Source organism: Lygodium microphyllum, chromosome 21 (genome assembly GCF_053477565.2).
Source record: "Lygodium microphyllum isolate KBCC chromosome 21, Lygodium_microphyllum_v1.1.10, whole genome shotgun sequence".
NCBI lineage: Eukaryota > Viridiplantae > Streptophyta > Polypodiopsida > Schizaeales > Lygodiaceae > Lygodium > Lygodium microphyllum.
The window spans coordinates 48654157-48667956 of record NC_141155.1 but is presented as its reverse complement, the minus strand read 5'-3'; positions in this window follow the sequence as shown (position 1 = coordinate 48667956).

Below are 13800 nucleotides of genomic sequence, written 5' to 3'. Positions count from 1 at the left end.
AGAGGGTTACCTTTGCACACTACTCGCAAAACAACAGGTTGTACTCACAACTTTCATTACACTTGTACTTGTTGCTATCAATTGAACTATAACTCAAAGCTACTAATATAGCTACTAATATGAGTGCCTACTAGTTGTAGCTCATTTCAGTATAACCACCTCATAGATACCAGTATAAAGAAGAGGTGCCAGTTGTAGGCCATTCAATATAACTACCAGTATAACTAGACATTGGTGAAACCGATGTGAGGTCGTCGAAAGGAAAGATAGGATGGGAGAACCTTCAAGCACAATTTGTAGTGATGTTTTATAGTAGTTAGTGCAAAATATGAACATGCTTATGTAGCAACAACAACAACAGTTCATGCAGGATTCCACTCAAACAGATCTCTTCTTGTTTGTTCAAATTTTCCGGATGTATGAAACACAAATTCATCAAATTTCTAGAAACTATTGAGATGAATGCTATGCAAGCAATAGAGCGTGAAATGAAGTTGTTTAGTGGAAGGAATGTATGCATATTTGCATACCTATGCTAAAAAGATGAAGTTCTTTGGGGTGGCTCAACTTGCATGGAGCCAATATTTTGTACGCATCACTGTACATGAATTAAAATCCTGAGTTACTAAATTGTACATATAGGGTGCTGATTTGGTAGCTTACAAGAAGACACTCAGGGAATAATTTTACATTCAAGATATCAGTTTGATTACTCGCAAAACTTTCCAAGAGTGGGTTCTACAACACAATAAGGGTATTGTGACTACAAAGCTATTAAGAGAATTTGAAAGTCAGTTTAGTAGTTAGATCTTGCATAGCAACAAGCTCGTGCAAGTTTGAAAATTAAATTATTTCTACAAGTAGTAGATCCAGAGCTTCAAGAGAAGCTTCATGATTTGTGAGAGGATGAGACTATAGAGACAAGGCTTAAAACAGAGTGTAGACATGTTAAGGAAGTTGTTACTACATGGGTGAAAAAGCATAGAAGAAGAGAAAGATGGCATGTATCTAGCACTATTATGGGTAAAATAGATGATGTATCTAGTGAGTCACCCACTTTCGTGGCTAACCCTATGGCTACACCTACTATTCCCACTGTTTTAGGAAAGATGTATTAGATGAATTGGTCAAAGGCATGCATGATCTTTAGTTGAAGGTCACAAAATTGGATGAGAAAGGATAAGAGGAAAGGGGATGCGCAGCAATCCCTAAACCAAGGAAAAGATATATGTGGTGTGATAGTTTGCAGCATGAAAGGAAGGATTGTGCTACTTATTAGGAGGCCTTGGCATGATAGCTCATCTTTTCAAAAGAGGGCAACATCCATGTACAAGAAATGGGATTACCTCTTACTTTGAATTTTGGAAAGGGAGATATGCAAGAGTTTTTGGAAGTCTTGGTTGTCTGAAATGCTTATGCGATTCTATATGGTTCTACTTTTAATCTATAGTTGGATAGAATGCATGGCCAAGTGATGCTTGATTCAAAGGTTGCAATATGGAAACATGATTTTCATGCAGCTGAAAAGAGGAAAGTTACTAATAGTGAAATGTCTCATACAGGGCAAGACATTCGTGATATAACTAGCTAGGAATCACTGGTAGATGTATATTCATTGGATGCATATTTAGCACAAGGGTAAAACACAGATGTACTTGTGGAAGAGAAATGAAAGAGAGATGAAGATAATGCTCAGATATCTAAGAAAGTGAAAAGTAAAAGTGTGGATTAGCCTAAAGCAGTAAATTAACCACCTCTCAATCATGTTATGGAAGAAGTTCTCAACAAAAGCAAAAACATGATAGCAAATAAGAGTGCAAAAATAAGAGCAAACAACTGGGATATAAGCTGCAATTTGATATTGAGACATCCATGGATGCCTTGGAAGATCTTGTAGTGAAAGAGTTAGCGATTGCATATATAGATTTTCTTAATGCATTTGAAGAGGTTTATGAACCTCATGTTTTACTTGATGTAGGTATTCATAGGGAGATTGATGAAGTGTTGGATACATATGATTTGCATGATATAGTTATCGTTTCTAAGATAATTTATGAGCTCTATGATATGCCTTTAGATGATGTTAGATGTAATGCTCCACAGCTAGAAACTGCTTCGGATGCTTTGTCTGATGCCTTGAGATAGAAAATGCAGAGATGCTTCAAGATATGGATTGCATCACTATTTTTGGTGATGGTTAGCATGCATTGGATGCAAGTGAGACTCAGTTTATGTTTGATGTGGTACACAATTATCAATATAAGCAGATTTCCATGCACTAGACTCTCAAAGAGTAGACATGACGTTGCTATGTATTTGTCCATGGGTTCATTGATAGCCTATATGTGGAGATTCAATAGTCTCTAGTATATGACGCAGACGCAAGGCCTCATGACCTTGGAGTGGATGCTTGGTATGGTGTTAGAGTTGTGAAAATACTAATCATTTTGATCTATGATCTAGGGAGATGCCTTCTTATGTGCATGATGCTCGTCAAGTTAACGTTATGGGTGTTTGACCTTGGTGGTGTATTGGTGGTACATACCACTGGATGTGCAAGTTCAAGGAGGGTGAATGTCGTGCTCGCTATGGGACACAGTGTGAAAAACCTTGGAGTGCATCATCATCTAGCTTTCTTATTAATCTAGAGAGTCAATTCCATATTAGTCAATAGTGTTAGTGTTTCTAGTATGGATGGTTTAAAAATACGAGATTTTTTTAAATATTTTGGCTATTATTTCTTGTAAATATTTAAAAAAGGCGTATTAAACTTCTAGAATAGGGTGACATACAAAAAGAAAGTTTCTTTTAAGCTAGTTTAGGAGATTTTATGCAAAAAGGAAGGGCTTTTGAAATCGTGTGGCAAAGTTTTTAAGCAGCAAACAACATTCTAAATTGGGAAAAAGAAGAAAGAGCAATCTAAGAGAATTTAAGTGTCTTGGGGTTTTACCCCCCTTTCGAAGCCAACGAAACCATTGGATTTGCGGTCTAAGAGAGGAGAAGAGAAGAAGCTAATGTTTGGTGCGCATTTTTGGTCTACTAAGGAGCTCTAGGAGATCTAATGCTTGGAAATTGCTTTTGAGTAGTCCTAGACAAGGATTTTGTTTATCTTCTTAGATTCTATTAATACATAGTGCTTTAATTCATTGAGCTTTGTCTTTATCTTGTGTACCTCTTGCCTATTCTTTTTCTTCTCTTCTATCTCTTATTCTCTAATTCTCTCTCTAATCCTTGGTGGATATGATATTTCGACCAAAACCCCTTCAGCATTGCTACAATATATCACTCTTCTACTAGTCCTATACAAGAGGAGGAGCCAATTTCTCTTATCCTAACTCAAACTACTCCTCCTCATCAAGTGACTGAGAGATTGTAGCATTTAGTGTTGGCTAGAGCGGTCTTATTACATATTTGTGTAGCAGTACTATTGTTGAGATAGACAAGAAGATAATCCACAATGAAGCTAAATCCACTTTTCAATCCTAAGGTTAGGGCTTCTAAATATTTTGGAAAGAAGAAGAGAGATCTAAAGTGCCATGTGGCTCAATTTGAGAGAAGATGGCTTGCTAGTGGCTTTAATAATATGTATGGGGATTAGGTCAAACTTTAGCAATTTATTGCAATCTTTAAGGGTAAGGCAATGGATTGGTATATCACATATGGCATTGGTCATCTTGCTTCATATGATGCACTTAAAAATGCAATTTTAAGTAGGTTCAAAAAGGATAAAATAGCCATAGATGTGTTAAAAAAGTTGAAGAAAATTAAGCAGAAGTCAATGTTGGTACAAGACTATGCATATAAATTGAAAAACATGCTGAACAGATTGGATGCTATAGATAGACTATCTTTAGATATGTAGAGTTCATACTTTGTAAAATAATTGAACAAAAAAATTGAAAGGGCAATTGCTAATATCAAATTGTACTAGGGAAATGACATTGGAAAAGAAACAATGTGCAAGATGTAAGTAGGAATACGAATTCACTATGACAAGAATATAGTGGTTGAGCGCCATTCACACACTCCACAAGCTCCTTTTGTCTACACCAAGAAATTGTAAGTACTTGAATGGACATTGGAATGTGGAGACACACTCACTCCTTTTATAAACAAAAATGGAGTTATTCTATCACAAAGAGAGTGCCATATATTAGAATGTGGGCATTTATGAACCTATGATATGACAACTTTTAACACCCTCTGCCAGAGTATAGGTAAACAAGTAATGAATAAGACTACCCAAGATGCACCATGGATACTCCAAGAGCATGCACTCTACTGGATGTGCCTTGGTAAGAAAGCACCTTGAAGAAGAAGTCCAAATACCACAATCTCTCTTTGAAAGAAAAGTAGTCAAGCGAGCCACCTTGCACCTCTTATAGTCACACAAGCTCCATGGATAGTTTGTCATGACACTAAGGTTCCTCCACTAGAGCATATGCATGTCCTTTGAGTCCCCTCATGCAAGACTGTGCAAGCACATCATGTTGCTCATTCCAGCATAGGCTTGGCACTTGACACATTAGTCCAAGGTTTGGATAGTTAGAAGCTCAAGTAAATTACTCATGAATATATGTGTGCATCATGTGGGTTCAAAATAAGGTATTTTTAAAATACCATTTTTATACATTTTGTACATATAAAAGGGTGTAATGTAAAGGGGTTATTTATAGATTGAATAGAAAAAGGTTATGTTTTATTCAGGAAAAATTCATAGATAAGGATATTTATAAATGGGCCTTGAATGCACATGATGTAGAGGATACACATATAGTAACTTCCTCGAGGTTAGAAGATTTGAACTTGACGACACATATCACATCCACTAATAATGAAAGACCATCGAAATGCCTTCTATCCACCCTCATACTTGTCCCTTCTAGCTAGGAGCATGTCGGAGCATGCAGCATCACTAGAGCTAAGAAGAACCATCTACTTGATCCATCGATAGGACTTGAGAAAACCAAGATGATGTAGACATGTATGGGCTCTTGTGCTTTACCAAGCACTACCATGATATCCACTGCACGAAGTAGAAACATGTATATCATATCTTCCTTCTTTGCAAATGTGACACTATGCCACACCGTTCCTTCTCTTCACCTTCATGTGTGTGACCACATCATGCTGGAAGTAGAGACTCCTTTTTCATAGGTTGGAGCAATCCAACACACTCTTTGAAAAGAACAAGCGAGTACCATAGCACACTCAACCAAAACCTCATGAGATACATTAGAAGAATGACTCTTGTGATCACAAAGACATCAATATGATCATAATTAAGTGAAATGAGAATGAGAAGTACTTGTACAATACCTCATTTGGGAGAGAGTAGCAAAGGGAGTCTAAATGCTTATAAAAACTAAAGCTTGATCAAACCAAAATAAAATTACAAGTGAACCACTATAAAGAACTTGCACATGAACAAAGGTGTGTACAAGAAGTCTAATATGCAAGAGAAATCAAATTTAAAAAATGCAGGAATGTTGATTGACAGCTCTATAGCATGAGTTGGCTAGTGATGAATATTAAGGGTACTACATCCAAGTCAATGTAATATGTTAAGGAAAGTTGGCCACACACCAAAGAGGAAAACCACACATGAGATGGAAACCATGCTATCTACATAGATTAAGGTGTAGCTACACATGGAAGTTCATGAAATCAAGGCAATATGGGGAGGTCGTCAAAGGCGCAGTTCAGTTGCTCACACTAAGAAACTTGTGGTTTCTACCAGTGTGGTAGCATGGAGTTTCCTTGTCCAGCATGGCAATTGAATGGTCTATGTCTAGCATGGCAGTCAAGTAGAACAGAATCATAGCCCGGGGCCACCACCAATCATGCACAGATGGAATCATTGCTCTCTTTACTCTCCCCCTACACTTGCACTAGAAGACTGGTTGTGGAACGGATTCTCCTTCCCCCCTAATCCTACACCAGCCCTCTTGCGATAGGATATAGAAGAGCCCCTACTTCACAAGAGCCCTAGCACTGCTTCATGAGCTCCATCCTTGCTTGTATGTGTATCAAACCCTTTCGGCTTGCCTTTCGCTACTATCGGTGATACAAACACTACCCTGTATTGGGTGAAGGGGAGAAGCTTCATAGAAGAAGAAGAAGAAGAACACTACAAGATATAGGCCTTATACCAACTTTAAAAGCGACGAAAATGTAAATAACAAAATTTGCCCCCGTCGTCGCAAAAAGCGTCATTATTGGTGACACCATAGAACAGTCAGTATTAGTGTCACTATTTGCGCCATTATAAACATCACATTTGCGACGCTGATACTAATGCAAATAACAATGCAAATAATGACTTGACTTTAGAAATTGTAGACCTGAGAGAATGCATCATACCCGATAGACTTGACTACTTGCTTCACAATGCGCTCTTCTTTAGTGGACAAAACACAAGGAGCGCGAGGTAGCTGCATGCGACCATCAGCACTCTAAGCTCCTCCATCTTGCCTACCTCCTTCAAATCCATTCGTGCCCGTTTAATGTCTCTCTTTCCTATGATGTGGTCCCATAGCAAGCTGCCCATATTCTTAAAAATATGCATGGGATCCAACAAGTGGTTGATCTGTAAGTGGGTCCAATATGGCAACTCGTAGAAAATTGAGAACCGCTGCATTCCGTTTGGATGTGACTCCACGTGGATCATTTTCAGCTCGTACCAGCTTGCGGCATTTATACGTGTTGGAGGTTGTCCAAGAAAACCTTCCCTAAGTTTATGACCCTCTGGCAAGAAAGCTGCGTGTCCTTGATATACCATCTTCTTCATGGTTTGTGACCTTCGGGAGTCTAACTATGGTCCGGACAATGGACATGCATGATAACCCTGAGGTAACCAACACGTCTATCCAGTGAATACAAACTTGAACGAGATAAAATATAGATATTATCAATGAGAACGGAAGCCTATTTACCTGAGCACTCTCCGAATCCCGGAAAGTTATGCATCGTCCACATGAGAATGGTTTGAATATTGGCGGACCGTTGACCATCGCGCTTGCTTATATCTTCCACAGTGACCCCCTCCTCCCACAAAATCTTAAGCTCATTGACTAATGGATGAAGATACACGTCCATATTTTTGACTTTGTAACGGCTCGGGATGAGTAAGCTAAGGATGAGGTGTCCTTTCTTCGTAGAAAGCCATGGAGGGATATTGTAGTTGACAAGGACTATAGGCCACACACTGTAAGAAGTTGAGCGCAGACCGAATGGGTTCACGCCATCCATTGCAAAACCAAGCCAAAGATTCCTTGGCTCTCGGGCAAAGCCTGGGAAGGTAGAGTCAATGTTGCTGCATGCGCGTGAATCCGCTGATATTCATTGAACTCCATCTATGGACCTATTCTGCACATGCCACGTTGTCAAGCTTGCCATGTCGGACGTACGAAACATGTGGTTTATGCGGGGGATAAGCAGAAAGTGTCTGAGAACTTTTTGAGAGATGGTTTTCCCTTGCAAGTCCTATCGATACCTGTCAGCACCACACTTTGGACATGTCTCCATAGTCTCGTATTCTCCTCGAAACAATATGCAATCGTTGATACATGCGTGGATGCTGTTGTAGTCCATGCCAAGCTTTCGTAAAACATGTCATGCATCATCACGAGACTTAGGCATGGTATTTGCAGGTGGTAATATATGATATTTCAATAACCTGAAAAAAATCATAAAACACCTTGAAAAAGCACAAATGTTTTTAATAACAGTTCCGAAAAGAAATTAACGAAGCATATGTACAAGATACTTGAATAACTCGATCACACTCGACTTCCATATTTTGCTTGCACACTTAGGAGTGCAAGCAGTGTCTTCAGGAGAGATACTCGGCACCCATCACATAATGGTATGGATGCTTCCTCTCTAAGCGGATCAGAAGTCTCGACATCCATGGGAATCAATGCATCGATCATTGCCTCCATCTCAAGCTCCAAGATTATAGGTAGGTCTAGAAGGTTGCCTGTCTCCTCTGGCATTGACGGTATCGATTGTGTAGTTCCTTGCAAGTGGTGGATTGGCTCATGCACTCCATCCATCGTAGGCCCACGAACTCCTCTAATTGGCCGCAAAGGATGCACTCCTCCTTGGGACGAGGCGTCACCTCCCTGGATAGAAAATTTGCCAGCCACACCCAATCTTCTTGTATATGGTATTCAATTAGCTTGTGAGTACAATGCATGATTGATATTAACTTTTCTTACCATTTGTTGAAAATCTGCAATCGCCTGATCAATGATCTCAGATTGGAACTCACCAAAGCGTCATACGCGTTCTATAAACAATCGACATTTTCGTCTAATTACCAGCTTGCATTGAGAGCAAGGACATGGGACACGTTGATTAAGATACACCTCACGATCTTGAACAACACATTTTGTCTACGTTATGACAAACAATTTGTTTTTATTATCATTCTTTTTTTCTTTCTTAAATTGTTCTCCTCTCCTTCCATCTTTCTCTCTTTTTCTCTTTCTTTATTATACTGTATGTATTTCCTCTCTCTCTCTCTTATTCCTTGTTCTTTTTTCTCTTCCTATCCCTCTCTCATTTTCTTTAACAATCATAGCTACGACTACGATGAAGACCACGACCACGACCACGACCACGACCATGACCAGGACGACCATGACCACGACTACGACTACGACTACGACCATGACCATGACCACGACCACGACCACGACCACGACCATGACCACGACCATGACCACGACCACGACCACAAGCACGACCATGACCACGACCACAACCATGACCACGACCACAACCACCACCACGACTACGACTATGACTATGACTACGACTATGAATACGACTACGACTACGACTACGACTACGATGACCACGACCACGAGTACGACCATGACCACGACCATGACTACGATGAAGACCACAACCATGATTACGATGAAGACCACGACTACGACCACCACGACTACGACTACGACCATGACCACGACTACGACTATGACCACGACTACGATGAAGACACGACCACGACCACGACTACGATGAAGACCACAACTATGACCATGACCACGACTAAGATCATGGCCACGACCACGACAATGACTACGACTACGATGAAGACCATGACTAAGATCACAACTACGACTACGATGAAGACCACGACCACGACCACGACTACGACTAACCATGACCACGACCATGACTACAACTACGACTACGACGACGACGACCACAACCACGACTACGATGACCATGACCACGACTACGACTAGGACTACGACCACGACCATGACCATGACTACAACTACGACTACTTATATAGAGATGAAGAGAGAGACAAGAGTTAGGGAGAGAGTAAAGTTAGAGAAGAAGAGGAGAGAAGTGAGAGAGGTAGAAATAGAAAGAGAGATAGCGAGAGAAAAGAGATAGGGGGAGAGAGAAGGATTTAGGGAGAGTATAGGAAGAGAGAAAGAGGGAAGATTGAGGGAGAGAGAAGGGTTGAGAGAAGAGAGAGGAGAAAGAGAGGGAGATCCGACTAGAGCATTTGACACCCATAGCCAACACACCGTGGAGAACAGAAGCACAAATTGACATTGAATTATGGCAAGAGAATCCACCACAAAACAATAGTTATAATACTCGATGTAGGATTTCAAAGTCTTACTGATTTCAATCGGTCATGGATGCCATACTATGGGTAGGTTGCACTCACTAAGAATAGAATTGATGATTCACCTCATCTTCTCTCCATCATCAATAGAATTTTCCTTTACCATTTATAACTCACCCACCTTCTCTCCACACTATTGCACACTACAATCTCTATGAGGGCATGAGATTGGGATCTCGACAGATACCAAAGCATGATCTCTAGCTTGATGGTTGCATATATGCTACTACTACTCATGGAAGAAACGTTAAAATAGTTATTATGCTCAAATATATGCTTGTTAGAGCATAAATTTATTCCTAAGACTATTCTAAGTATGAAAGAGGGTTAATGATAAAAGAGTATCCTTCCTTGCAAGTGATTTTATATTATATTTTTTCATTAAAATTGATAGTTGAAGATAAGTTTCTCCTCTCCCTCTCTCATTTCCTTTTGCTCTCTTCCTCTCCCTCTCTCATTTCTTCTCCCTCCTCACCCTCACCCTCTCTTTCTCTCTTCCCCTATTATGTTTAATTTTTTTCTCTCTTTTTCTCTCTCCTCGCCCTCTCTCATTTCCTCTCCCCCCTCACCCTCACCCTCACCCTCTCTTTCTCTCTTTCCCTATTATGTTTAATATCCTTTCTCTCTTTTTCTCTCTCCTCTCATTCTCATTTTTCTCTCTCCTCTCCCTCTCTCATTTCCTTTTGCTCTCTTCCTCTCCCTCTCTCATTTCTTCTCCCTCCCTACCCTCTCTTCCCCTATTATGTTTAATGTTTTTTCTCTCTTTTTCTCTCTCCTCTCCCTCTCTCATTTCCTCTCCCTCCCTCACCCTCACCCTCTCTTTCTCTCTTTCCCTATTATGTTGAACATCTTTTCTCTCTCCTCTCATTCTCTCATTTTTTCTCTCTCCTCTCCCTCTCTCATTTCCCTATTATGTTTAATGTCTCCCTCCCTCTCTCTCTCTCTCTCTCTCTCCCTCTCCCTCTCCCTCTCTTTCTCTCTCATTTCCTCTCCCTCTCTCAATACACATAGATTATACCAAAAACAAGTAAAAGAGAGAGAGAAAACTCCCTCTCCCTCTCTCATTTTCTCTCTCCCCCTCCCCCTCTCCCTCCCTCTCCCTCTCCCTCTCTCATTTCCTCTCACTCCCTCTCCCTCTCCCTCTCTTTCTCTCTCATTTCCTCTTCCTCTCTCGATATACATGAATTATACCAAAAACAAGTAAGAGAGAGAGAGAAAACACAAAAGAAAAGCAAGAATTGACAATGCACTCACCGTAAAGACTCGAAGAAGGGTTTGGGGGCTCCTCTTCGCCCTCCATACACCTCCTCTTCTTCGCGAACGGTGGCGGTGGCAGCAGTGGTGGCGGTGAGAAGCCTTCTTTCTCTCTTTCTCTCTCTCTCAGCAAGATGGTTGCTTTTCCTCTCCCTCTCCCTCTCGCTCTCTTTTTTGTGAATGCGCAAAAAATGACGCGCTCGGGTTTCGGCCTGTGTTTTTTTACTCTGGGTACCATCGCTATTTGCATCACTATTTGTCGTTGCTAACGCACATCGCTATAGCCTCATATCCTTGTAGTAGTAGAAGAAGAAGAAGAAGAAGGTGTTTGTCTCCTCTCGCCTCCCCTAGTGGCAAAGAGAGAGGAGCTCTTCTATGTGTTGCTGTTGGACCTACCTGAGCATGTCATTGTACTACTATTGGACTTACTTGAGCAGCTCTTCTATGTGTAGTACTCTTTTATTTGGGGATGTGTCCTTAAGTGTTGTACATCTTTTTCTACTTTACTAATGGGAAACTCATCTTATCAACCCAAATCCAATGTTATGTCTACTCTCGGATAAGTTACTCATGAATATATGTGTACATCACATGGGTTCAAAATAAGTATTTTTAAAATACCATTTTTATACATAGGGTGTAATATAAAGGGGTTATTTACAGATTGAATAGAAAAGGGTCATGTTTTATTCAAGAAAAATTCATAGATAAGGATATTTATAAATAGGCCTTGAACGCACGTGATGTAGAAGATATACATATAGTAACGTCCCTGAGTGTCTACTTTGCTCATCCAAAAATAATGTGGAGATGTAGCCCTTAACCTCGTTAAGTAGTGGACATATTGTAACTAATGTGTTTGGGGAAGGTGCACCCTTTACCGCTTAAGCAATGGATTGATATTGTAACTAATGTGTTAGGGCTTAATACTCAACAGATAAAGAGCTTTGCATTTTCATCCCATTTTGTGACACCCCCTTTTGTCTCCAAGCTAACAACAACACATGCTTGAATATGGCTCTTATATCTTATATGTGTGCGTTTTAAAAGTAGAATGCATATCTAGGAGAGAAAGACAAATAAACAAGAAATGTGGATCCAAATTTGAACTTCATCACATACAAATCTACAACTTCTTCACATCTCATCTACTTTTAAACCCATGATGGTGAGCTCATTCTCTTTTTTAATTCCAATCAGCTTCATATGTGGCAATTATAATCTACATTATATGAAGTTTGAACATAGATTTAAGGATTGGAACTACATCAACATCATAAAACACCCCATAATGCTACTTTCATCATATCAAATTCTAGGTGCCTTCTAGATCTAATTCTATTTTTATTTTATCATGTCATGTGATGCATATAGGCTCTTCATATGACCACCATGAGATGCATAAAAGTACAAACACCACCTCCTGGTCCTATACAAGCCTCTTCCTTGCATTGGGAAAACATAATTGACCCCCACTCAAGGTTTAATGCTCTATATATTACTTATATACCTTGGGATCATGTTCAAGACTTCGTCAATGGGGAGGAACAAAGAGAAGGTATGCCCATAAATTTTCGAAAGCATTGAATAAGCTCAAGAGTAATGCGATCCTTGCCAAAACCAAATGAGTAGAGCTATTTGCAAATGACTATGTAAGTTTTTCATAAGTATATTTATGTTATCTACTAGATAAGGAAGTCTTGACGAGTTTTATGTAAACAATGTCATGTTCATGCTTAGATATTGGTGTGCATATGGTCCTAAAGATACACGTGAACAAGTATCTCAGCCCCTCATGGTACGTAAGAGATGGCGTGCATCAGGCATAAATGCACGAGGATGTACATGCCACTTTAGTATTAGCCAACTATATCTATGGCCCCATGTCACTCAGATAAGCTATATCCAATATGAGCACATAGACACAGTTGGCAAGATATGCCATGATGTATCTTTTTTTGGTGAGAGAACATATTTCACACCATGGTTATCCATTGACATGAAGAAGTGGATAACCGAAACACTACACAAGGGTTTTACACCTTTACAAGTTTTGACTCATCATATTAGCAAGCAAGTTGGACTCTCTCACATTTTAAACAGATGTAGATGATGCAAAAAATGTCCATAATTGGGCATTAAGTAATCAAAGTAACACCTTCATTTACCATCAATTTGGTGGAGCGGCTAATAGACCTTTCATACTCGGTATTCAAATAGAATGGCAATTCAAAATGATGAGAAAATGGGGCCACAATAGTGTCTTGGCTATGGATGCAACATTTGGTACAAACAAATATAAGGTACCATTGGAGATTGAATTATTTCAAATTCAATTTGTGGGATTTTGTTTGTTTTTATTTCTAAAATATTTTATTATGTTGTAGTTTCTCTTATATATAGTACTTGTATTTGACACCTTCATGAATGGTGTGCCAGTTGCATGGGCTATCACTTCTTGCAATGATACCCCATCAATCAACTCATGGATTAGGGCTCTACGTGATCGAGTGCTTGATCACAATAAGTCTTGGGAGCCAAATGCTTTCATGGTCGATGATGCCCAAGCAAAAATCAATGTAGTCCAATAAGTTCCTTTCCACTACACATTACATTAAGTATCATTTGCAATGTGAAATCCAATAGTTTTTTATCTATTTGTAGGGAGGTGTTTGGTGTGCCAATATACCTATATATGGCATGTTCGTAGGAGCTGGTTGAAGAATTTGATTAAAAAAGTACTTGATCCAAGCACTTGAGCAGCTATGTTTTGCCACCTTGGATACATCATTAATATGCGTGGTTCACCCATAGTTAGGACATAGAATAGAGAAGACGAAGGCATGCAACTTCTACGAGAGTTCTATGATGTGTATTTGATAGAG